A 25228-nucleotide genomic window follows, 5' to 3' on the forward strand; every position below is an offset into this window, starting at 1 on the left:
CGGAGCTCTTTCGTGTTGCTACAGTGACCTCAGGATCCCTCTAGCCTTGAAACAGTGTTCTTGGGGTTTCTCTGGAGTGCCATCAAGGAAATCAAGGCTCCTTTCATGTGTGATGTGCAACACGGAATTGCTCTGCACGCAGTGCAGGGGAATCGGGCCTCATCTCGCGGCAGGGGGGATGTCTCATGGTTTTACACGAGTTGCGGCGGGAACCTGGGGTATATTCTCGAGGTACGACGGGGATGGCCCTTCCACCCACGTGTTTGTTCAGCGACGTCAGGAATCCTGCCTAGTTGCGAGGGACAACTCGGGATTCTCCTCGAGGCTTGGCAGGGCAATTGGGACGCCTCTCCAGCTGAGTCGGGAGACCAAGAGTCCCTTTCCACGTTCCACAGGAATCCTGGGACTCCTATCAAGTTTCACGAGGAGTCAGGCATCGTCTCCTTTGGAGGCACTGATCTCCGCGTACCTCTGGAGTTTTCAAAGGATGTGAGGCCTCCGGTCGCGATGAGGTGGGGAACTAGGTCTTTCTCTGTTGTCTCCACAGGGGATTCAGACATCCTTTCATCTTGAGAGATGCAAGACGAGCCTGTATTCAAGTCACTGCAGGGATATCCAGCCTTATTTCGAGTCAGGGCATCGCGGTGTCCATTCCACTTGAGGCCGCAAACTCAGGGTCCCTCTCACATACCTAGAGCTGAGAGAAGCCTCCTCTTGAGGTGCTTGTGGTCAGGTGGTATTCCTCTGGAGTCGAAGCCAGGGACTAACCTCTCATCTCGAGTTGATTTTTGTTCCACGGAGCTCTTTCGTGTTGCTACAGTGACCTCAGGATCCCTCTAGCCTTGAAACAGTGTTCTTGGGGTTTCTCTGGAGTGCCATCAAGGAAATCAAGGCTCCTTTCATGTGTGATGTGCAAGACGGAATTGCTCTGCACGCAGTGCAGGGGAATCGGGCCTCATCTCGCGGTGAGGGGAAAATCTCATGGTTTTTCTCAAGTTGCGGCGAGAACCTGGGGTATATTCTCGAGTTACAATGGGGATGGCCCGTCCACCCACGTGTTTGTTCAGCGACGTCAGGACTCCTGCCTAGTTGCGAGGGACAACTCGGGATTCTCCTCGAGGCTTGACAGGGCAATTGGGACGCCTCTCCAGCTGAGGCGGGAGACCAAGTGTCCCTTTCCACGTGACACAGGAATCCTGGGACTCCTATCAAGTTTCACGAGGAGTCAGGCATCGTCTCCTTTGGAGGCAGTGATCTCTGCGTACCTCTGGAATTTTCAAAGGATGTGAGGCCTCCCGTCGCGATGAGGTGGGGAACTAGGTCTTTCTCTGTGGTCTCCACAGGGGATTCAGACATCCTTTCGTCTTGGGAGATGCAAGACGAGCCTGCATTCAAGTCACTGCAGGGATATCCGGCCTTATTTCGAGTCAGGGCATCGCGGTGTCCATTCCACTTGAGGCCGCAAACTCAAGGTCCCTCTCACATACCTAGAGCTGAGAGAAGCCTCCTCTTGAGGTGCTTGTGGTAAGGTGGTATTCCTCTGGAGTCGAAGCCAGGGACTAACCTCTCAAATCGAGTTGATTTTTGGTCCACGGAGCTCTTTCGTGTTGCTACAGTGACCTCAGGATCCCTCTAGCCTTGAAACAGTGTTCTTGGGGTTTCTCTGGAGTGCCATCAAGGAAATCAAGGCTCCTTTCACGTGTGATGTGCAACACGGAATTGCTCTGCACGCAGGGCAGGAGAATCGGGCCACATCTCGCGGTGGGGGGGATGTCTCATGGTTTTTCTGGAGTTGCGGCGGGAACCTGGTGTATAATCTCGAGTTACGACGGGGATGGCCCTTCCACACACGTGTTTGTTCAGCGACGGCAGGACTCCTGCCTAGTTGCGAGGGACAACTCGGGATTCTCCTCGAGGCTTGGCAGGGCAATTGGGACGCCTCTTCAGCTGAGGCGGGAGACCAGCTGTCCCTTTCCACGTGCCACAGGAATCCTGGGACTCCTATCAAGTTTCACGAGGAGTCAGGCATAGTCTCCTTTGGAGGCACTGATCTCCACGTACCTCTGAAGTTTTCAAAGGATGTGAGGCCTACGGTCGCGATGAGGTGGGGAAGTAGGTCTTTCTCTGTGGTCTCCACAGGGGATTCAGACATCCTTTCATCTTGGGAGATGCAAGACGAGCCTGCATTCAAGTCACTGCAGGGATATCTGGCCTTATTTCGCGTCAGGGCATCGCAGTTTCCATTCCACTTGAGTCCGCAAAATCAGGGTCCCTCTCACATACCTAGAGCTGAGAGAAGCCTCCTCTTGAGGTGCTTGTGGTAAGGTGGTATTCCTCTGGAGTCGAAGCCAGGGACTAACCTCTCATCTCGAGTTGATTGTTGGTCCACGGAGCTCTTTCGTGTTGCTACAGTGACCTCAGGATCCCTCTAGCCTTGAAACAGTGTTCTTGGGTTTTCTCTGGAGTGCCATCAAGGAAATCAAGGCTCCTTTCATGTGTGATGTGCAACACGGTATTGCTCTGCACACAGTGCAGGGGAATCAGGCCTCATATCGCGGCAAGGGGGAAGTTTCATGGTTTTTCTGGAGTTGCGGCGGGAACCTGGGTTATATTCTCGAGTTACGACGGGGATGGCGCTTCCAACCACGTGTTTGTTCAGCGACGGAAGGACTCCTGCCTAGTTGCGAGGGACAACTCGGGATTCTCCTCGAGGCTTGGCAGGGCAATTGGGACGCCTCTCCAGCTGAGGCGGGAGACCAAGGGTCCCTTTCCACGTGCCACAGGAATCCTGGGACTCCTATCAAGTTTCACGAGGAGTCAGGCATCGTCTCCATTGGAGGCACTGATCTCCGCGAACCTCTGAAATTTTCAAAGGATGTGAGGCCTCCGGTCGCGATGAGGTGGGGAACTAGGTCTTTCTCTGTGGTCTCCACAGGGGATTCAGACATCCTTTCATCTTGGGAGATGCAAGACGAGCCTGCATTCAAGTCACTGCAGGGATATCCGGCCTTATTTCGAGTCAGGGCATCGCGGTCTCCATTCCACTTGAGGCCGCACACTCAGGGTCCCTCTCACATACCTAGAGCTGAGAGAAGCCTCCTCTTGAGGTGCTTGTGGTAAGGTGGTATTCCTCTGGAGTCGAAGCTAGGGACTAACCTCTCATCTCGAGTTGATTCTTGGTCCACGGAGCTCTTTCGTGTTGCTACAGTGACCTCAGGATCCCTCTAGCCTTGAAACAGTGTTCTTGGGGTTTCTCTGGAGTGCCATCAAGGAAATCAAGGCTCCTTTCATGTGTGATGTGCAACACGGAATTGCTCTGCACGGAGGGTAGGGGAATCAGGCCTCATCTCGCGGCGAGGGGGAAGTCTCATGGTTTTTATCGAGTTGCGGTGGGAACCTGGGGTATATTCTCGAGTTACGACGGGGATGGCCCTTACACACACGTGTTTGTTCAGCGACGTCAGGACTCCTGCCTAGTTGCGAGGGACAACTCGAGATTCTCCTCGAGGCTTGGCAGGGCAATTGGGACGCCTCTCCAGCTGAGGCGGGAGACCAAGGGTCCCTTTCCACATGCCACAGGAATCCTGGGACTCCTATCAAGTTTCACGAGGAGTCAGGCATCGTCTCCTTTGGAGGCACTGATCTCCGCGTACCTCTGGAGTTTTCAAAGGATGTGAGGCCTCCGGTCGCCATGAGGTGGGGAACAAGGTCTTTCTCTGTGGTCTCCACAGGGGATTCAGACATCCTTTCATCTTGGGAGATGCAAGACGAGCCTGCATTCAAGTCACTGCAGGGATATCCGGCCTTATTTCGCGTCAGGGCATCGCAGTGTCCATTCCTCTTGAGGCCGCAAAATCAGGGTCCCTCTCACATACCTAGAGCTGAGAGAAGCCTCCTCTTCAGGTGCTTGTGGTAAGGTGGTATTCCTCTGGAGTCGAAGACAGGGACTAACCTCTCATCTCGAGTTGATTTTTGGTCCACGGACCTCTTTCATGTTGCTACAGTAACCTCAGGATCCCTCTAGCCTTGAAACAGTTTTCTTGGGGTTTCTCTGGAGTGCCATCAAGGAAATCAAGGCTCCTTTCATGTTTGATGTGCAACATGGAATTGCTCTGCATGCAGTGCAGGAGAATCCAGCCTCATCTCGCGGCGAGGGGGAAGTCTCATGGTTTTTCTCGAATTGCGGCGGGACACTGCGGTATATTCTCGAGTTATGACGGGGATGGCCCTTCCAGCAACGTGTTTGTTCAGCGACGTCAGGACTCCTGCCTAGTTGCGAGGGACAACTCGGGATTCTCCTCGAGGCATGGCAGGGCAATTGGGACGCCTCTCCAGCTGAGGCGGGAGACCAAGGGTCCCTTTCCACGTGCCACAGGAATCCTGGGACTCCGATCAAGTTTCACGAGGAGTCAGGCATCGTCTCCTTTGGAGGCACTGATCTCCGCGTACCTCTGGAGTTTTCAAAGGATGTGAGGCCTCTGGTCACTATGAGGTGGGGGACTAGGTCTTTCTCTGTGGTCTCCACAGGGGATTCAGACATCCGTTCGTCTTGGGAGATGCAAGACGAGCCTGCATTCAAGTCACTGCAGGGATATCCGGCCTTATTTCGAGTCAGGGCATCGCGGTGTCCACTCCACTTGAGGCCGCAAACTCAGCACATACCTAGATCTGAGAGAAGCCTCCTCTTGAGGTGCTTGTGGTAAGGTGGTATTTCTCTGGAGTCGAAGCCAGGGACTAACCTCTCATCTCGAGTTGATTTTTGTTCCACAGAGCTCTTTCGTGTTGCTACAGTGACCTCAGGATCCCTCTAGCCTTGAAACAGTGTTCTTGGGGTTTCTCTGGAGTGCCATTAAGGAAATCAAGGCTCCTTTCATGTGTGATGTGCAAGACGGAATTGCTCTGCACGCAGTGCAGGGGAATCGGGCCTCATCTCGCGGCGAGGGGAAAGTCTCATGGTTTTTCTCGAGTTGCGGAGAGAACCTGGGGTATATTCTCGAGTTACAATGGGGATGGCCCGTCCACCCCCGTGTTTGTTCAGCGACGTCAGGACTCCTGCCTAGTTGCGAGGGACAACTCGGGATTCTCCTCGAGGCTTGGCAGGGCAATTGGGACGCCTCTCCAGCTGAGGCGGGAGACCAAGGGTCCCTTTCCATGTGCCACAGGAATCCTGGGACTCCTATCAAGTTTCACGAGGAGTCAGGCATCGTCTCCTTTGGAGGCAGTGGTCTCCGCGTACCTCTGGAATTTTCAAAGGATGTGAGGCCTCCCGTCGCGATGAGGTGGGGAACTAGGTCTTTCTCTGTGGTCTCCACAGGGGATTCAGACATCCTTTCGTCTTGGGAGATGCAAGACGAGCCTGCATTCAAGTCACTGCAGGGATATCCGGCCTTATTTCGAGTCAGGGCATCGCGGTGTCCATTCCACTTGAGGCCGCAAACTCAGGGTCCCTCTCACATACCTAGAGCTGAGAGAAGCCTCCTCTTGAGGTGCTTGTGGTAAGGTGGTATTCCTCTGGAGTCGAAGCCAGGGACTAACCTCTCATCTCGAGTTGATTTTTGGTCCACGGAGCTCTTTCGTGTTGCTACAGTGACCTCAGGATCCCTCTAGCCTTGAAACAGTGTTCTTGGGGTTTCTCTGGAGTGCCATCAAGGAAATCAAGGCTCCTTTCATGTGTGATGTGCAACACGGAATTGCTCTGCACGCAGGGCAGGGGAATCAGGCCTCATCTCGCGGCGAGGGGGAAGTCTCATGGTTTTTCTCGAGTTGCGGCGGGAACCTGGGGTATATTCTCGAGTTACGACGGGGATGGCCCTTACACACACGTGTTTGTTCAGCGACTCAGGACTCCTGCCTAGTTGCGAGGGACAACTCGAGATTCTCCTCGAGGCTTGGCAGGGCAATTGGGACGCCTCTACAGCTGAGGCGGGAGACCAAGGGTCCCTTTCCACGTGCCACAGGAATCCTGGGACTCCTGTCAAGTTTCACGAGGAGTCAGGCATCGTCTCCTTTGGAGGCACTGATCTCCGCGTACCTCTGGAGTTTTCAAAGGATGTGAGGCCTCCGGTCGCCATGAGGTGGGGAACAAGGTCTTTCTCTGTGGTCTCCACAGGGGATTCAGACATCCTTTCATCTTGGGAGATGCAAGACGAGCCTGCATTCAAGTCACTGCAAGGATATCCGGCCTTATTTCGCGTCAGGGCATCGCAGTGTCCATTCCTCTTGAGGCCGCATAATCAGGGTCCCTCTCACATAGCTAGAGCTGAGAGAAGCCTCCTCTTGAGGTGCTTGTGGTAAGGTGGTATTCCTCTGGAGTCGAAGTTAGGGACTAACCTCTCATCTCGAGTTGATTGTTGGTCCACGGAGCTCTTTCGTGTTGCTACAGTGACCTCAGGATCCCTCGAGCCTTGAAACAGTGTTCTTGGGGTTTCTCTGGAGTGCCATCAAGGAAATCAAGGCTCCTTTCATATGTGATGTGCAACACGGAATTGCTCTGCACGCAGTGCAGGGGAATCGGGCCTCATCTCCCGGCGAGGGGGAAGTCTGATGGTTTCTCTCGAATTGCGGCGGGAACCTGGGGTATATTCTCGAGTTACGACGGGGATGGCCCTTCCACCCACGTGTTTGTTCAGCGACGGCAGGACTCCTGCCTAGTTGCGAGGGACAACTCGGGATTCTCCTCGAGGCTTGGCAGGGCAATTGGGACGCCTCTCCAGCTGAGGCGGGAGACCAAGGGTCCCTTTCCACGTGCCACAGGAATCCTGGGACTCCTATCAAGTTTCACGAGGAGTCAGGCATCGTCTCCTTTGGAGGCACTGATCTCCGCGTACCTCTGGAGTTTTCAAAGGATGTGAGGCCTCCGGTCGCCATGAGGTGGGGAACTAGGTCTTTCTCTGTGGTCTCCACAGGGGATTCAGAAATCCTTTCATCTTGGGAGATGCAAGACGAGCCTGCATTCAAGTCACTGCATGGATATCCGGCCTTATTTCGCGTCAGGGCATCGCAGTGTCCATTCCTCTTGAGGCCGCATAATCAGGGTCCCTCTCACATACCTAGAGCTGAGAGAAGCCTCCTCTTGAGGTGCTTGTGGTAAGGTGGTATTCCTCTGGAGTCGAAGTTAGGGACTAACCTCTCATCTCGAGTTGATTTTTGGTCCACGGAGCTCTTTCGTGTTGCTACAGTGATCTCAGGATCCCTCGAGCCTTGAAACAGTGTTCTTGGGGTTTCTCTGGAGTGCCATCAAGGAAATCAAGGCTCCTTTCATATGTGATGTGCAACACGGAATTGCTCTGCACGCAGTGCAGGGGAATCGGGCCTCATCTCGCGGCGAGGGGGAAGTCTCATGGTTTTTCTCGAGTTGCGGCGGGAACCTGGGGTATATTCTCGAGTTACGACAGGGATGGCCCTTCCACCCACGTGTTTGTTCAGCGACGGCAGGCTCCTGCCTGGTTGGGAGGGACAACTCGGGATTCTCCTCGAGGCTTGGCAGGGCAATTGGGACGCCTCTCCAGCTGAGGCGGGAGACCAAGGGTCCCTTTCCACGTGCCACAGGAATCCTGGGACTCCGATCAAGTTTCACGAGGAGTTAGTCATCGTCTCCTTTGGATGCACTGATCTCCGCGTACCTCTGGAGTTTTCAAAGGATGTGAAGCCTCCGGTCACTATGAGGTGGGGAACTAGGTCTTTCTCTGTGGTCTCCACAGGGGATTCAGACATCCGTTCGTCTTGGGAGATGCAAGACGAGCCTGCATTCAAGTCACTGCAGGGATATCCGGCCTTATTTCGAGTCAGGGCATCGCGGTGTCCATTCCACTTGAGGCCGCAAACTCAGCACATACCTAGAGCTGAGAGAAGCCTCCTCTTGAGGTACTTGTGGTAAGGTGGTATTCCTCTGGAGTCGAAGCCAGGGACTAACCTCTCATCTGCTATTGATTTGTGGTCCACGGAGATCTTTCGTGTTGCCACAGTGACCTCAGGATCCCTCTAGCCTTGAAACAGTGTTCTTGGGCTTTCTCTGGAGTGCCATCAAGGAAATCAAGGCTCCTTTCATGTGTGATGTGCAACACGGAATTGCTCTGCACGCAGTGCAGGGGAATCGGGCCTCATCTCGCGGCGAGGGGGAAGTCTCATGGTTTTTCTCGAGTTGCGGCGGGAACCTGGGGTATATTCTCGAGTTACGACGGGGATGGCCCTTCCACCCACGTGTTTGTTTAGTGATGGCAGGACTCCTGCCTCGTTGCGAGGGACAACTCGGGATTCTCCTCGAGGCTTCGCAGGGCAATTGGGACGCCTCTCCAGCTGAGGCGGGAGACCAAGGGTCCCTTTCCATGTGCCACAGGAATCCTGGGACTCCTATCAAGTTTCACGAGGAGTCAGGCATCGTCTCCTTTGAAGGCACTGATCTCCGCGTACTCTGGAGTTTTTCAAAGGATGTGAGGCCTCCGGTCGCGATGAGGTGGGGAACTAGGTCTTTCTCTGTGGTCTCCACAAGGGATTCAGACATCCTTTCGTCTTGGGAGATGCAAGACGAGCCTGCATTCAAGTCACTGCAGGGATATCCGGCCTTGTTTTGAGTCAGGGCATCGCGGTGTCCATTCCATTTGAGGCCGCAAAATCAGGGTCCCTCTCACATACCTAGAGCTGAGAGAAGCCTCCTCTTGAGGTGCTTGTGTTAAGGTGGTATTCCTCTGGAGTCGAAGCCAGGGACTAACCTCTCATCCCGAGTTGATTTTTGGTCCACGGACCTCTTTCGTGTTGCTACAGTGACCTCAGGATCCCTCTAGCCTTGAAACAGTGTTCTTGGGGTTTCTCTGGAGTGCCATCAAGGAAATCAAGGCTCCTTTCATGTTTGATGTGCAACACGGAATTGCTCTGCATGCAGTGCAGGAGAATCCAGCCTCATCTCGCGGCGAGGGGGGAAGTCTCATGGTTTTTCTCGAGTTGCGGCGGGACCCTGCGGTATATTCTCGAGTTATGACGGGGATGGCCCTTCCAGCCACGTGTTTGTTCAGCGACGTCAGGACTCCTGCCTAGTTGCGAGGGACAACTCGGGATCCTCCTCGAGGCTTGGCAGGGCAATTGGGATGCCTCTCGAGCTGAGGCGGGAGACCAAGTGTCCCTTTCCACGTGCCACAGGAATCCTGGGACTCCGATCAATTTTCACGAGGAGTCAGGCATCGTCTCCTTTGGAGGCACTGATCTCCGCGTACCTCTGGAGTTTTCAAAGGATGTGAGGCCTCCGGTCACTAAGAGGTGGGGAACTAGGTCTTTCTCTGTGGTCTCCACAGGGGATTCAGACATCCGTTCGTCTTCGGAGATGCAAGACGAGCCTGCATTCAAGTCACTGCAGGGATATCCAGCCTTATTTCGAGTCAGGGCATCGCGGTGTCCATTCCACTTGAGGCCGCAAACTCAGCACATACCTAGAGCTGAGAGAAGCCTCCTCTTGAGGTGCTTGTGGTAAGGTGGTATTCCTCTGGAGTCGAAGCCAGGGACTAACCTCTCATCTCGAGTTGATTGTTGGTCCACGGAGCTCTTTCGTGTTGCTACAGTGACCTCAGGATCCTCTAGCCTTGAACAGTGTTCTTGGGGTTTCTCTGGAGTGCCATCAAGGAAATTAAGGCTCCTTTCATGTGTGATGTGCAACACGGAATTGCTCTGCACGCAGTGCAGGGGAATTGGGCTTCATCTCGCGGCGAGGGGGAAGTCTCATGGTTTTTCTCGAGTTGCGGCAGGAACCTGGGGTATATTCTCGAGTTTACTACGGGGATGGCCCTTCCACACACGTGTTAGTTCAGCGACGGCAGGACTCCTGCCTACTTACGAGGGACAACTCGGATTCTCCTCGAGGCTTGGCAGGGCAATTGGGACGCCTCTCCAGCTGAGGCGGGAGACCAAGGGTCTCTTTCCACGTGCCACAGGAATCCTGGGACTCCTATCAAGTTTCACGAGGAGTCACGCATCGTCTCCTTTGGAGGCACTGATCTCTGCGTGCCTCTGGAGGTTTCAAAGGATGTGAGGCCTCCGGTCCCGATGAGGTGGGGAACTAGGTCTTTCTCTGTGGTCTCCACAGGGAATTCAGACATCCTTTCATCTTGGGAGATGCAAGACGAGCCTGCATTCAAGTCACTGCAGGGATATCCGGCCTTATTTCGCGTCAGGGCAACGCGGTGTCCATTCCACTTGAGGCTGCAAACTCAGGGTTCCGTTTACATACCTAGAGCTGATAGAAGCCTCCTCTTGAGGTGCTTGTGGTAAGGTGGTATTCCTCTGGAGTCGAAGCCAGGGACTAAGCTCTCATCTCGAGTTGATTTTTGTTCCACGGTGCTCTTTCGTGTTGCTACAGTGACCTCAGGATCCCTCTAGCCTTGAAACAGTGTTCTTGAGGTTTCGCTGGAGTGCCGTCAAGGAAATCAAGGCTCCTTTCATGTGTGATGTGCAACACGGAATTGCTCTGCACGCAGTGCAGGGGAATCGGGCCTCATCTCGGGCGAGGGGGGAAGTCTCATGGTTTTTCTCGAGTTGCGGCGGGAACCTGGGGTATATTCTCGAGTTACGACGGGGATGGCCCTTCCACCCACGTGTTTGTTCAGCTACGGCAGGACTCCTGCCTAGTTGCGAGGGACAACTCGAGATTCTCCTCGAGGCTTGGCAGGGCAATTGGGACGCCTCTCCAGCTGAGGCGGGAGACCAAGGGTCCCTTTCCACGTGCCACAGGAATCCTGGGACTCCTATCAAGTTTCACGAGGAGTCAGGCATCGTCTCCTTTGGAGGCACTGATCTCCGCGTACCTCTGGAGTTTTCAAAGGATGTGAGGCCTCCGGTCGCCGTGAGGTGCGGAACTAGGTCTTTCTCTGTGGTCTCCACAGGGGATTCAGACATCCTTTCATCTTGGGAGATGCAAGACGAGCCTGCATTCAAGTCACTGCAGGGATATCCGGCCTTATTTCGAGTCAGGGCATCGCAGTGTCCATTCCAGTTGAGGCCGCAAAATCAGGGTCCCTCTCACATACCTAGAGCTGACAGAAGCCTCCTCTTGAGGTGCTTGTGGTAAGGTGGTATTCCTCTGGAGTCGAAGCCAGGGACTAACCTCTCATCTCGAGTTGATTTTTGGTCCACGGAGCTCCTTCGTGTTGCTACAGTGACCTCAGGATCCCTCTAGCCTTGAAACAGTGTTCTTGGGGTTTCTCTGGAGTGCCGTCAAGGAAATCAAGGCTCCTTTCATGTGTGATGTGCAACACGGAATTGCTCTGCACGCAGTGCAGGGGAATCGGGCCTCATCTCGCGGCGAGGGGGAAGTCTCATGGTTTTTCTCGAGTTGCGGCGGGAACCTGGGGTATATTTTCGAGTTACGACGGGGATGGCAATTCCAACCACGTGTTTGTTCAGCGACGTCAGGACTCCTGCCTAGTTGCGAGGGACAACTCGGGGTTCTCCTCGAGGCTTGGCAGGGCAATTGGGACGCCTCTCCAGCTGAGGCGGAAGACCAAGGGTCCCTTTCCACGTGCACAGGAATCCTGGGACTCCTATCAAGTTTCACGAGGAGTCAGGCATCGTCTCCTTTGGAGGCACTGATCTCCGCGTACCTCTGGAGTTTTCAAGGGATGTGAGGCCTCCGGTCGCGATGAGGTGGGGAACTAGGTCTTTCTCTGTGGTCTCAACAGGGGATTCAGACATCCTTTCGTCTTGGGAGATGCAAGACGAGCCTGCATTCAAGTCACTGCAGGGATATCCCACCTTATTTCGCGGCAGGGCATCGCGGTGTCCATTCCACTTGAGGCCGCAAACTCAGGGTCTCTCTCACATACATAGAGCTGAGAGAAGCCTCCTCTTGAGGTGCTTGTGGTAAGGTGGTATTCCTCTGGAGTCGAAGCCAGGGACTAACCTCTCATCTCGAGTTGATTTTTGGTCCACGGAGCTCTTTCGTGCTGCTACAGTGACCTCAGGATCCCTCAACCTTGAAACAGTGTTCTTGGGGTTTCTCTGGAGTGCCATCAAGAAAATCAAGGCTCCTTTCATGTGTGATGTGCAACACAGAATTGCTCTGCACGCAGTGCAGGGGAATCGGGCCTCATCTCGCGGCGAGGGGGATGTCTCATGGTTTTTCTCGAGTTGCGGCGGGAACCTGGGGTATATTCTCGAGTTACGACGGGGATGGCCCTTCCACCCACGTGTTTGTTCAGCGACGTCAGGACTCCTGCCTAGTTGCGAGGGACAACTCGGGATTCTCCTCGAGGCTTGGCAGGGCAATTGGGACGCCTCTCCAGCTGAGGCGGGAGACCAAGGGTCCCTTTCCAAGTGCCACAGGAATCCTGGGACTCCTATCAAGTTTCCCGAGGAGTCAGGCATCGTCTCCTTTGGAGGCACTGATCTCCGCGTACCTCTGGAGTTTTCAAAGGATGTGAGGCCTCCGGTCGCGATGAGGTGGGGAACTAGGTCATTCTCTGTGGTCTCCACAGGGGATTCAGACATCCTTTCGTCTTGGGAGATGCAAGACGAGCCTGCATTCAAGTCACTGCAGGGATATCCGGCCTTATTTCGCGTCAGGGCATCGCGGTCTCCATTCCACTTGAGGCCGCAAACTCATTGTCCCTCTCACATACCTAGAGCTGAGAGAAGCCTCCTCTTGAGGTGCTTGTGGTAAGGTGGTATTCCTCTGGAGTCGAAGCCAGGGACTAACCTCTCATCTCGAGTTGATTCATGGTCGACGGAGCTCTTTCGTGTTGCTACAGTGACCTCAGGATCCCTCCAGCCTTGAAACAGTGTTCTTGGGGTTTCTCTGGAGTGCCATCAAGGAAATCAAGGCTCCTTTCACCTGTGATGTGCAACACAGAATTGCTCTGCATGCAGTGCAGGGGAATCGGGACTCATCTCGCGGCGAGGGGGAAGTCTCATGGTTTTTCTCGAGTTGCGGCGGGAACCTGGGGTATATTCTCGAGTTAAGACGGGGATGGCCCTTCCACACTCGTGTTAGTTCAGCGACGGAAGGACTCCTGCCTAGTTGCGAGGGACAACTCGGGATTCTCCTCGAGGCTTGGCAGGGCAATTGGGACGCCTATCCAGCTGAGGCGGGAGACCAAGGATCCCTTTCCACGTGCCACAGGAATCCTGGGACTCCTATCAAGTTTCACGAGGAGTCAGGCATCGTCTCCTTTGGAGGCACTGATCTCCGCGTACCTCTGGAGTTTTCAAAGGATGTGAGGCCTCCGGTCGCGATGAGGTGGGGAACTAGGTCTTTCTCTGTGGTCTCCAAAGGGGATTCAGACATCCTTTCGTCTTGGGAGATGCAAGACGAGCCTGCATTCAAGTCACTGCAGGGATATCCGGGATTATTTCGCGTCAGGGCATCGCGGTGTCCATTCCACTTGAGGCCGCAAACTCAGGGTCCCTCTCACATACCTAGAGCTGAGAGAAGCCTCCTCTTGAGGTGCTTGTGGTAAGGTGGTATTCCTCTGGAGTCGAAGCCAGGGACTAACCTCTCATCTCGAGTTGATTCATGGTCCACGGAGCTCTTTCGTGCTGCTACAGGGACCTCAGGATCCCTCCAGCCTTGAAACAGTGTTCTTGGGGTTTCTCTGGAGTGCCATCAAGGAAATCAAGGCTCCTTTCATGTGTGATGTGCAACACGGAATTGCTCTGCACGCAGTGCAGGGGAATCGGGCCTCATCTCGCGGCGAGGGGGAAGTCTCATGGTTTTTCTCGAGTTGCGGCGGGAACCTCGGGTATATTCTCGAGTTACGACGGGGATGGCCCTTCCACACACGTGTTTGTTCAGCGACGTCAGGACTCCTGCCTAGTTGGGAGGGACAACTCGGGAATCTCCTCGAGGCTTGGCAGGGCAATTGGGACGCCTCTCCAGCTGAGGCGGGAGACCAAGTGTCCCTTTCCACGTGCCACAGAAATCCTGTGACTCCTATCAAGTTTCACGAGAAGTTAGGCATCGTCTCCTTTGGAGGCACTGATCTCCGCGTACCTCTGGAGTTTTCAAAGGATGTGAGGCCTCCGGTCGCCATGAGGTGGGGAACTAGGTCTTTCTCTGTGGTCTCCACAGGGGATTCAGACATCCTTTCGTCTTGGGAGATGCAAGACGAGCCTGCATTCAAGTCACTGCAGGTATATCCGGCCTTATTTCGAGTCAGGGCATCGCGGTCTCCATTCCACTTGAGGCCGCAAACTCAGGGTCCCTCTCATATACATAGAGCTGAGAGAAGCCTCCTCTTGAGGTGCTTGTGGTAAGGTGGTATTCCTCTGGAGTCGAAGCCAGGGACTAACCTCTCATCTCGAGTTGATTTTTGGTCCACGGAGCTCGTTCGTGCTGCTACTGTGACCTCAGGATCCCTCAACCTTGAAACAGTGTTCTTGGGGTTTCTCTGGAGTGCCATCAAGGAAATCAAGGCTCCTTTCATATGTGATGTGCAACACAGAATTGCTCTGCATGCAGTGCAGGGGTATCGGGCCTCATCTCGCGGTGAGGGGGAAGTCTCATGGTTTTTCTCGAGTTGAGGTGGGAACCTGGGGTATATTCTCGAGTTACGACGGGGATGGCCCTTCTACACACGTGTTAGTTCAGCGACGGAAGGACTCCTGCCTAGTTGCGAGGGACAACTCGGGATTCTCCTCGAGGCTTGGCAGGGCAATTGGGACGCCTCTCCAGCTGAGGCGGAAGACCAAGGGTCCCTTTCCACGTGCCACAGGAATCCTGGGACTCCTATCAAGTTTCACGAGGAGTCAGGCATCGTCTCCTTTGGAGGCACTGATCTCCGCGTACCTCTGGAGTTTTCAAAGGATGTGAGGCCTCCGGTCGCGATGAGGTGGGGAACTAGGTCTTTCTCTGTGGTCTCCACAGGGGATTCAGACATCCTTTCGTCTTGGGAGATGCAAGACGAGCCTGCATTCAAGTCACTGCAGGGATATGCGGCCTTATTTCGCGTCAGGGCATCGCGGTGTCCATTCCACTTGAGGCCGCAAACTCAGGGTCCCTCTCACATACCTAGAGCTGAGAGAAGCCTCCTCTTGAGGTGCTTGTGGTAAGGTGGTATTCCTCTGGAGTCGAAGCCAGGGACTAACCTCTCATCTCGAGTTGATTTTTGGTCCACGGACCTCTTTCATGTTGCTACAGTGACCTCAGGATCCCTCTAGCCTTGAAACAGTGTTCTTGGGGTTTCTCTGGAGTGCCATCAAGGAAATCAAGGCTCCTTTCATGTGTGATGTGCAACACGGAATTGCTCTGCACGCAGTGCAGGGGAATCGGGCCTCATCTCGAGGCGAGGGGGAAGTCTCATGGTTTTTCTCGAGTTGCGGCGGGAACCTGGGGTATACTCTCGAGTTACGACGGGGATGGCCCTTCCACCCACGTGTTTGTTCAGCGACGGCAGGACTCCTGCCTAGTTGCGAGGGACAACTCGGGATTCTCCTCGAGGCTTGGCAGGGCAATTGGGACGCCTCTCCAGCTGAGGCGGGAGACCAAGGGTCCCTTTCCACGTGCCACAGGAATCCTGGGACTCCTATCAAGTTTCACGAGGAGTCAGGCATCGTCTCCTTTGCAGGCACTGATCTCCGCGTACCTCTGGAGTTTTCAAAGGATGTGAGGCCTCCGGTCGCGATGAGGTGGGGAACTAGGTCTTTCTCTGTGGTCTCCACAGGGGATTCAGACATCCTTTCGTCTTGGGAGATGCACGACGAGCCTGCATTCAAGTCACTGCAGGGATGTCCGGGATTATTTCGCGTCAGGGCAACGCGGTGTTCATTCCACTTGAGGCCGCAAACTCAGGGTCCCTCTCACATACCTAGAGCTGAGAGAAGCCTCCTCTTGAGGTGCTTGTGGTAAGGTGGTATTCCTCTGGAGTCGAACCCAGGGACTAACCTCTCATCTCGAGTTGATTCATGGTCCACGGAGCTCTTTCGTGCTGCTATAGGGACCTCAGGATCCCTCCAGCCTTGAAACAGTGTTCTTGGGGTTTCTCTGGAGTGCCATCAAGGAAATCAAGGGTCCTTTCATGTGTGATGTGCAACACGGTAGTGCACTGCACGCAGTGCAGGGGAATCGGGCCTCATCTCGCGGCGAGGGGGAAGTCTCATGGTTTTTCTCGAGTTGCGGCGGGAACCTGGGGTATATTCTCGAGTTATGACGGGGATGGCCCTTCCACCCACGTGTTTGTTCAGCGACGTCAGGACTCCTGCCTAGTTGCGAGGGACAACTCGGGATTCTCCTCGAGGCTTGGCAGGGCAATTGGGACGCCTCTCCAGCTGAGGTGGAGACCAAGGGTCCCTTTCCACGTGCCACAGGAATCCTGGGACTCCTATCAAGTTTCACGAGGAGTCAGGCATCGTCTCCTTTGGAGGCACTGATCTCCGCGGACCTCTGGAGTTTTCAAAGGATGTGAGGCCTCCGGTCGCCATGAGGTGGGGAACTAGGTCTTTCTCTGCGGTCTCCACAGGGGATTCAGACATCCTTTCATCTTGGGAGATGCAAGACGAGCCTGCATTCAAGTCACTGCAGGGATATCCGGCCTTATTTCGCGTCAGGGCATCGCGGTGTCCATTCCACTTGAGGCCGCAAATTCAGGCTCCCTCTCACGTACATAGAGCTGAGAGAAGCCTCCTCTTGAGGTGCTTGTGGTAAGGTGGTATTCCTCTGGAGTCGAACCCAGGGACTAACCTCTCATCTCGAGTTGATTCATGGTCCACGGATCTCTTTCGTGCTGCTACAGGGACCTCAGGATCCCTCCAGCCTTGAAACAGTGTTCTTGGGGTTTCTCTGGAGTGCCATCAAGGAAATCAAGGCTCCTTTCATGTGTGATGTGCAACACGGAATTGCTCTGCACGCAGTGCAGGGGAATCGGGCCTCATCTCGCGGCGAGGGGGAAGTCTCATGGTTTTTCTCGAGTTGCGGCGGGAACCTGGGGTATATTCTCGAGTTACGACGGGGATGGCCCTTCCACCCACGTGTTTGTTCAGCGACGTCAGGACTCCTGCCTAGTTGCGAGGGACAACTCGGGAATCTCCTCGAGGCTTGGCAGGGCAATTGGGATGCCTCTCCAGCTGAGGCGGGAGACCAAGTGTCCCTTTCCACGTGCCACAGGAATCCTGGGACTCCTATCAAGTTTCACGAGGAGTCAGGCATCGTCTCCTTTGGAGGCACTGATCTCCGCGTACCTCTGGAGTTTTCAAAGAATGTGAGGCCTCCAGTCGCGATGAGGTGGGGAACTAGGTCATTCTCAGTGGTCTCCACAGGGGATTCAGACATCCTTTCGTCTTGGGAGATGCAAGACGAGCCTGAATTCAAGTCACTGCAGGGATATCCGGCCTTATTTCGCGTAAGGGAATCGCGGTGTCCATTCCACTTGTGGGCGCAAACTCAGGGTTCCTCTCACATACCTAGAGCTGAGAGAAGCCTCCTCTTGAGGTGCATGTGGTAAGGTGGTATTCCTCTGGAGTCGAAGCCAGGGACTAACCTCTCATCTCGAGTTGATTTTTCGTCCACGGAGCTCTTTCGTGTTGCTACAGTGACCTCAGGATCCCTCTAGCCTTGAAACAGTGTTCTTGGGGTTTCTCTGGAGTGCCATCAAGGAAATCAAGGCTCCTTTCATGTGTGATGTGCAACACGGAATTGCTCTGCACGCAGTGCAGGGGAATCGGGCCTCATCTCGCGGCAAGGGGGAAGTCTCATGGTTTTTCTCGAGTTGCGGCGGGAACCTGGGGTATATTCTCGAGTTACGACGGGGATGGCCCTTCCACCCACGTGTTTGTTCAGCGACGTCAGGACTCCTGCCTAGTTGCGAGGGACAACTCGGGATTCTCCTCGAGGCTTGGCAGGGCAATTGGGACGCCTCTCCAGCTGAGGTGGAGACCAAGGGTCCCTTTCCACGTGCCACAGGAATCCTGGGACTCCTATCAAGTTTCACGAGGAGTCAGGCATCGTCTCCTTTGGAGGCACTGATCTCTGCGGACCTCTGGAGTTTTCAAAGGATGTGAGGCCTCCGGTCGCCATGAGGTTGGGAACTAGGTCTTTCTCTGCGGTCTCCACAGGGGATTCAGACATCCTTTCATCTTGGGAGATGCAAGACGAGCCTGCATTCAAGTCACTGCAGGGATATGCGGCCTTATTTCGCGTCAGGGCATCGCGGTGTCCATTCCACTTGAGGCCGCAAACTCAGGGTCCCTCTCACATACGTAGAGCTGAGAGAAGCCTCCTCTTGAGGTGCTTGTGGTAAGGTGGTATTCCTCTGGAGTCGAAGCCAGGGACTAACCTCTCATCTCGAGTTGATTTTTGGTCCACGGACCTCTTTCATGTTGCTACAGTGACCTCAGGATCCCTCTAGCCTTGAAACAGTGTTCTTGGGGTTTCTCTGGAGTGCCATCAAGGAAATCAAGGCTCCTTTCATGTGTGATGTGCAACACGGAATTGCTCTGCACGCAGTGCAGGGGAATCGGGCCTCATCTCGCGGCGAGGGGGAAGTCTCATGGTTTTTCTCGAGTTGCGGCGGGAACCTGGGGTATATTCTCGAGTTACGACGGGGATGGCCCTTCCACCCACGTGTTTGTTCAGCGACGGCAGGACTCCTGCCTAGTTGCGAGGGACAACTCGGGATTCTCCTCGAGGCTTGGCAGGGCAATTGGGACGCCTCTCCAGCTGAGGCGGGAGACCAAGGGTCCCTTTCCACGTGCCACAGGAATCCTGGGACTCCTATCAAGTTTCACGAGGAGTCAGGCATCGTCTCCTTTGGAGGCACTGATCTCCGCGTACCTCTGGAGTTTTCAAAGGATGTGAGGCCTCCGGTCCCGATGAGGTGGGGAACTAGGTCTTTCTCTGTGGTCTCCTCAGGGGATTCAGACATACTTTCGTCTTGGGAGATGCAAGACGAGCCTGCCTTCAAGTCACTACAGGGATATCCGGCCTTATTTCGAGTCAGGGCATCGCGGTCTCCATTCCACTTGAGTCCGCAAACTCAGGGTCCCTCTCACATACATAGAGCTAAGAGAAGCCTCCTCTTGAGGTGCTTGTGGTAAGGTGGTATTCCTCTGGAGTCGAAGCCAGGGACTAACCTCTCATCTTGAGTTGATTTTTGGTCCACGGAGCTCTTTCGTGTTCCTACAGTGACCTCAGGATCCCTCTAGCCTTGAAACAGTGTTCTTGGGGTTTCTCTGGAGTGCCATCAAGGAAATCAAGGCTCCTTTCATGTGTGATGTGCAACACGGAATTGCTCTGCACGCAGTGCAGGGGAATCGGGCCTCATCTCGCGGCGAGGGGGAAGTCTCATGGTTTTTCTCGTGTTGCGGCGGGAACCTGCGGTATATTCTCGAGTAACGACGGGGATGGCTCTTCTACACACGTGTTTGTTCAGCGATGGCAGGACTCCTGCCTATTTACGAGGGTCAAATCGGGATTCTCCTCGAGGCTTTGCAGGGAAATTGGGACGCCTCTCAAGCCGAGGAGGGAGACCAAAGGTCCCTTTCCACGTGCCACAGGAATCCTGGGACTCCTATCAAGTTTCACGAGGAGTCAGGCATCGTCTCCTTTGGAGGCACTGATCTCCGCATACCTCTGGAGTTTTCAAAGGATGTGAGGCCTCCGGTCGCGATGAGGTGGGGAACAAGGTCTTTCTCTGTGGTCTCCACAGGGGATAGAGACATCCTTTCATCCTGGGAGATGCAAGACGAGCCTGCATTCAGGTCACTGCAGGGATATCCGGCCTTATTTCTCGTCAGGGCATCGCAGTGTCCATTTCACTTGAGGCCGCAAACTAAGGGTCCCTCTCACATACCTAGAGCTGAGAGAAGCCTCCACTTGAGGTGCTTGTGGTGAGGTGGTATTCCTCTGGAGTCGATGCCAGGGACTAACCTCTCATCTCGAGTTGATTTTTGGTCCACGGAGCTCTTTCGTGTTGCTACAGTGACCTCAGGATCCCTCCAGCCTTGAAACAGTGTTCTTGGGGTTTCTCTGGAGTGCCATCAAGGAAATTAAGGCTCCTTTCATGTGTGATGTGCAACACGGAATTTCTCTCCACGCAGTGCAGGGGAATCTGGCCTCATCTCGCGGCGAGGGCGAAGTCTCATGGTTTTTCTCGTGTTGCGGCGGGAACCTGCGGTATATTCTCGAGTTACGACGGGGATGGCCCTTCCACCCACGTGTTTGTTCAGCGACGGCAGGACTCCTGCCTAGTTGCGAGGGACAACTCGGGATTCTCCTCGAGGCTTGGCAGGGAAATTGCGACGCCTCTCCAGCTGAGGCGGGAGACCATGGGTCCCTTTCCACGTGCCACAGGAATCCTGGGACTCGTATCAGGTTTCACGAGGAGTCAGGCATCGTTTCCTTTGGAGGCACTGATCTACGCGTACCTCTGGAGTTTTCAAAGGATGTGAGGCCTCCGGTCACGATGAGGTGGGGAACTAGGTCTTTCTCTGTGGTCTCCACAGGGGATTCAGACATCCTTTCATCTTGGGAGATGCAAGACGAGCCTGCATTCAAGTGACTGCAGGGATATCCGGCCTGATTTCGAGTCAGGGCATCGCGGTGTCCATTCCACTTGAGGCCGCAAACTCAGGATCCCTCTCACGTACCTAGAGCTGAGAGAAGCCTCCTCTTGAGGTGCTTGTGGTAAGGTGGTATTCCTCTGGGGTCGAAGCCAGGGACTAACCTCTCATCTCGAGTTGATTTTTGGTCCACAGAGCTCTTTCATGTTGCTAGAGTGACCTCAGGATCCCTCTAGCCTTGAAACAGTGTTCTTGGGGTTTCTCTGGAGTGCCACCAAGGAAATCAAGGCTCCTTTCATGTGTGATGTGCAACACGGAATTGCTCTGCACGCAGTGCAGGGGAATCGGGCCTCATATCGCGGGGAGTGGGAAGTCTCATGGTTTTTCTCGAGTTGCAGCGGGAACCTGGGGTATATTCTCGAGTTACGACGGGGATGGCCCTTCCACACACTTGTTTGTTCAGCGACGTCAGGACTCCTGCCTAGTTGCGAGGGACAACTCGGGATTCTCCTCGAGGCTTGGCAGGGCAATTGGGACGCCTCTCCAGCTGAGGCGGGAAACCAAGGGTCCCATTCCACGTGCACAGGTATTCTGGGACTCCTATCAAGTTTCACGAGGAGTCAGGCATCGTCTCCTTTGGAGGCACTGATCTCCGCGTACATCTGAAATTTTCAAAGGATGTGAGGTCTCCGGTCGCGATGAGGTGGGGAAGAAGGTCATTCTCTGTGGTCTCCACAGGGGATTCAGACATCCTTTCGTCTTGGGAGATGCAAGACGAGCCTGCATTCAAGTCACTGCAGGGATATCCGGCCTTATTTCGAGTCAGGGCATCGCGGTGTCCATTCCACTTGAGGCCGCAAACTCAGGGTCCCTCTCACATACCTAGAGCTGAGAGAAGCCTCCTCTTGAGGTGCTTGTGGTAAGGTGGTATTCCTCTGGAGTCGAAGCCAGGGACTAACCTCTCATCTCGAGTTGATTTTTGGTCCACGGAGCTCTTTTGTGTTGTTTCAGTGACCTCAGGATCCCTCTAGCCTTGAAACAGTGTTCTTGGGGTTTCTCTGGAGTGCCATCAAGGAAATCAAGGCTCCTTTCATGTGTGATGTGCAACACGGAATTGCTCTGCACGCAGTGCAGGGGAATCGGGCCTCATCTCGCGGTGAGGGGGAAGTCTCATGGTTTTTCTCGAGTTGCGGCGGGAACCTGGGGTATATTCCCGAGTTACGACGGGGATGGCTCTTACACCCAAGTGTTTCTTCAGAGACTGCAGGACTCCTGCCTAGTTGATAGGGACAACTCGGGATTCTCCTCGAGGCTTGGCAGGGCAATTGGGACGCCTCTCCAACTGAGGCGGGAGACCAAGGGTCCCTTTCCACGTGCCACAGGAATCCTGGGACTCCTATCAAGTTTCACGAGGAGTCAGGCATCATCTCCTTTGGAGGCACTGATCTCAGCGTACCTCTGGAGTTTTCAAAGGATGTGAGGCCTCCGGTCGCGATGAGGTGGGGAACTACATCTTTCTCTGTGGTCTCCACAGGGGATTCAGACATCCTTTCGTCTTGGGAGATGGAAGACGAGCCTGCATTCAAGTCACTGCAGGGATATCCGGCTTTATTTCGAGTCAGGGCATCGCAGTGTCCATTCCACTTGAGGCCGCAAACTTAGGGTCCCTCTCACATACCTAGAGCTGGGAGAAGCCTCCTCTTGAGGTGCTTGTGGTGAGGTGGTATTCCTCTGGAGTCGAAGCCAGGGACTAACCTCTCATCTCGAGTTGATTTGTGGTCCACGGAGCTCTTTCGTGTTGCTACAGTGACCTCAGGATCCCTCTAGCCTTGAAACAGTGTTGTTGGGGTTTCTCTGGAGTGCCACCAAGGAAATCAAGGCTTCTTTCATGTGTGATGTGCAACACGGAATTGCTCTGCACGCAGTGCAGCGAATCGGGCCTCATATCACGGGGAGTGGGAAGTCTCATGGTTTTTCTCGAGTTGCGGTGGGAACCTGGGGTATATTCTCGAGTTACGACGGGGATGGCCCTTCCACCCTCGTGTTTTTTCCGCAAAGTCAGGACTCCTGCCTAGTTGCGAGGGACAACTCGGGATTCTCCTCGAGGCTTGGCAGGGCAATTGGGACGCTTCTCCAGCTGAGGCGGGAGACCAAGGGTCCCTTTCCACGTGCACAGGAATCCTGGGACTCCTATCAAGTTTCACGAGGAGTCAGGCATCGTCTCCTTTGGAGGCACTGATCTCCGCGTACCTCTGGAGTTTTCAAAGGATGTGAGGCCTCCGGTCGCGATGAGGTGGGGAACTAGGTCTTTCTCTGTGGTCTCCACAGGGGATTCAGACATCCTTTCGTCTTGGGAGATGCAAGACGAGCCTGCATTCAAGTCACTGCAGGGATATCCGGCCTTATTTCGAGTCAGGATATCGCAGTGTCCATTCCACTTGAGGCCGCACACTCAGGGTCCCTCTCACATACCTAGATCTGAGAGAAGCCTCCTCTTGAGGTGCTTGTGGTGAGGTGGTATTCCTCTGGAGTCGAAGCCAGGGACTAACCTCTCATCTAGAGTTGATTTTTGGTCCACGGAGCTCTTTCGTGTTGCTACAGTGACCTCAGGATCCCTCTAGCCTTGACACAGTGTTGTTGGGGTTTCTCTGGAGTGCCACCAAGGAAATCAAGGCTCCTTTCATGTGTGATGTGCAACACGAAATTGCTCTGCACGCAGTGCAGGGGAATCGGGCCTCATCTCGCGGCGAGGGGTAAGTCTCATGGTTTTTCCCGAGTTGCGGCGGGAACCTGGGGTATATTCTCGAGTTACGACGGGGATGGCCCTTCCACCCACGTGTTTGTTCAGCAACGTCAGGACTCCTGCCTAGTTGCGAGGGACAACTCGGGATTCTCCTCGAGGCTTGGCAGGGCAATTGGGACGCCTCTCCAGCTGAGGCGGGAGACCAAGGGTTCCTTTCCACGTGCACAGGAATCCTGGGACTCCTATCAAGTTTCACGAGGAGTCAGGCATCGTCTCCTTTGGAGGCACTGATCTCTGCGTACCTTTGAAGTTTTCAAAGGATGTGAGGCCTCCGGTCGCGATGAGGTGGGGAAGTAGGTCATTCTCTGTGGTCTCCACAGGGGATTCAGACATCCTTTCGTCTTGGGAGATGCAAGACGAGCCTGCATTCAAGTCACTGCAGGGATATCCGGCCTTATTTCGAGTCAGGGCATCGCGGTGTCCATTCCACTTGAGGCCGCAAATTCAGGGTCCCTCTCACATACCTAGAGCTGAGAGAAGCCTCCTCTTGAGGTGCTTGTGGTGAGGTGGTATTCCTCTGGAGTCGAAGCCAGGGACTAACCTCTCATCTAGAGTTGATTTTTGGTCCACGGAGCTCTTTCGTGTTGCTACAGTGACCTCAGGATCCCTCTAGCCTTGAAACAGTGTTCTTGGGGTTTCTCTGGAGTGCCACCAAGGAAATCAAGGCTCCTTTCATGTGTGATGTGCAACACGGAATTGCTCTGCACGCAGTGCAGGGGAATCGGGCCTCATCTCGCGGCGAGGGGGAAGTCTCATGGTTTTTCTCGAGTTGCGGCGGGAACCTGGGGTATATTCTCGAGTTACGACGGGGATTTCCCTTCCACCGACGTGTTTGTTCAGCGACGTCAGGACTCCTGCCTAGTTGCGAGGGACAACTCGGGATTCTCCTCGAGGCTTGGCAGGGCAATTGGGACGCCTCTCCAGCTGAGGCGGGAGACCAAGGGTCCCTTTCCACGTGCACAGGAATCCTGGGACTCCTATCAAGTTTCACGAGGAGTCAGGCATCGTCTCCTTTGGAGGCACTGATCTCTGCGTACCTTTGAAGTTTTCAAAGGATGTGAGGCCTCCGGTCGCGATGAGGTGGGGAAGTAGGTCTTTCTCTGCGGTCTCCACAGGGGATTCAGACATCCTTTCGTCTTGGGAGATGCAAGACGAGCCTGCATTCAAGTCACTGCAGGGATATCCGGCCTTATTTCGAGTCAGGGCATCGCGGTGTCCATTCCACTTGAGGCCGCAAACTCAGGGTCCCTATCACATACCTAGAGCTGAGAGAAGCCTCCTCTTGAGGTGCTTGTGGTAAGGTGGTATTCCTCTGGAGTCGATGCCAGGGACTAACCTCTCATCTCGAGTTGATTTTTGGTCTATGGAGCTCTTTCGTGTTGCTACAGTGACCTCAGCATCCCTCTGGCCTTGAAACAGTGTTCTTGGGGTTTCTCTGGAGTGCCATCAAGGAAATCAAGGCTCCTTTCATGTGTGATGTGCAACACGGAATTGCTCTGCACGCAGTGCAGGGGAATCGGGCCTCATCTCGTGGCGAGGGGGAAGTCTCATGGTTTTTCTCGAGTTGCGGCGGGAACCTGGGGTATATTCTCGAGTTACGACGGGGATGGCCCTTCCACCCACTTGTTTGTTCAGCGACGTCAGGACTACTGCCTAGTTGCGAGGGACAACTCGGGATTCTCCTCGAGGCTTGGCAGGGCAATTGGGACGCCTCTCCAGCTGAGGCGGGAGACCAAGGGTCGCTTTCCACGTGCCACAGGAATCCTGGGACTCCTATCAAGTTTCCCGAGGAGTCAGGCATCGTCTCCTTTGGAGGCACTGATCTCCGCGTACCTCTGGAGTTTTCAAAGGATGTGAGGCCTCCGGTCGCGATGAGGTGGGGAACTAGGTCTTTCTCTGTGGTCTCCACAGGGGATTCAGACATCCTTTCGTCTTGGGAGATGCAAGACGAGCCTG

The sequence above is a fragment of the Cervus elaphus genome, chromosome 1 (genome assembly GCF_910594005.1).
Source record: "Cervus elaphus chromosome 1, mCerEla1.1, whole genome shotgun sequence".
NCBI classification, from domain to species: Eukaryota; Metazoa; Chordata; class Mammalia; order Artiodactyla; family Cervidae; genus Cervus; species Cervus elaphus.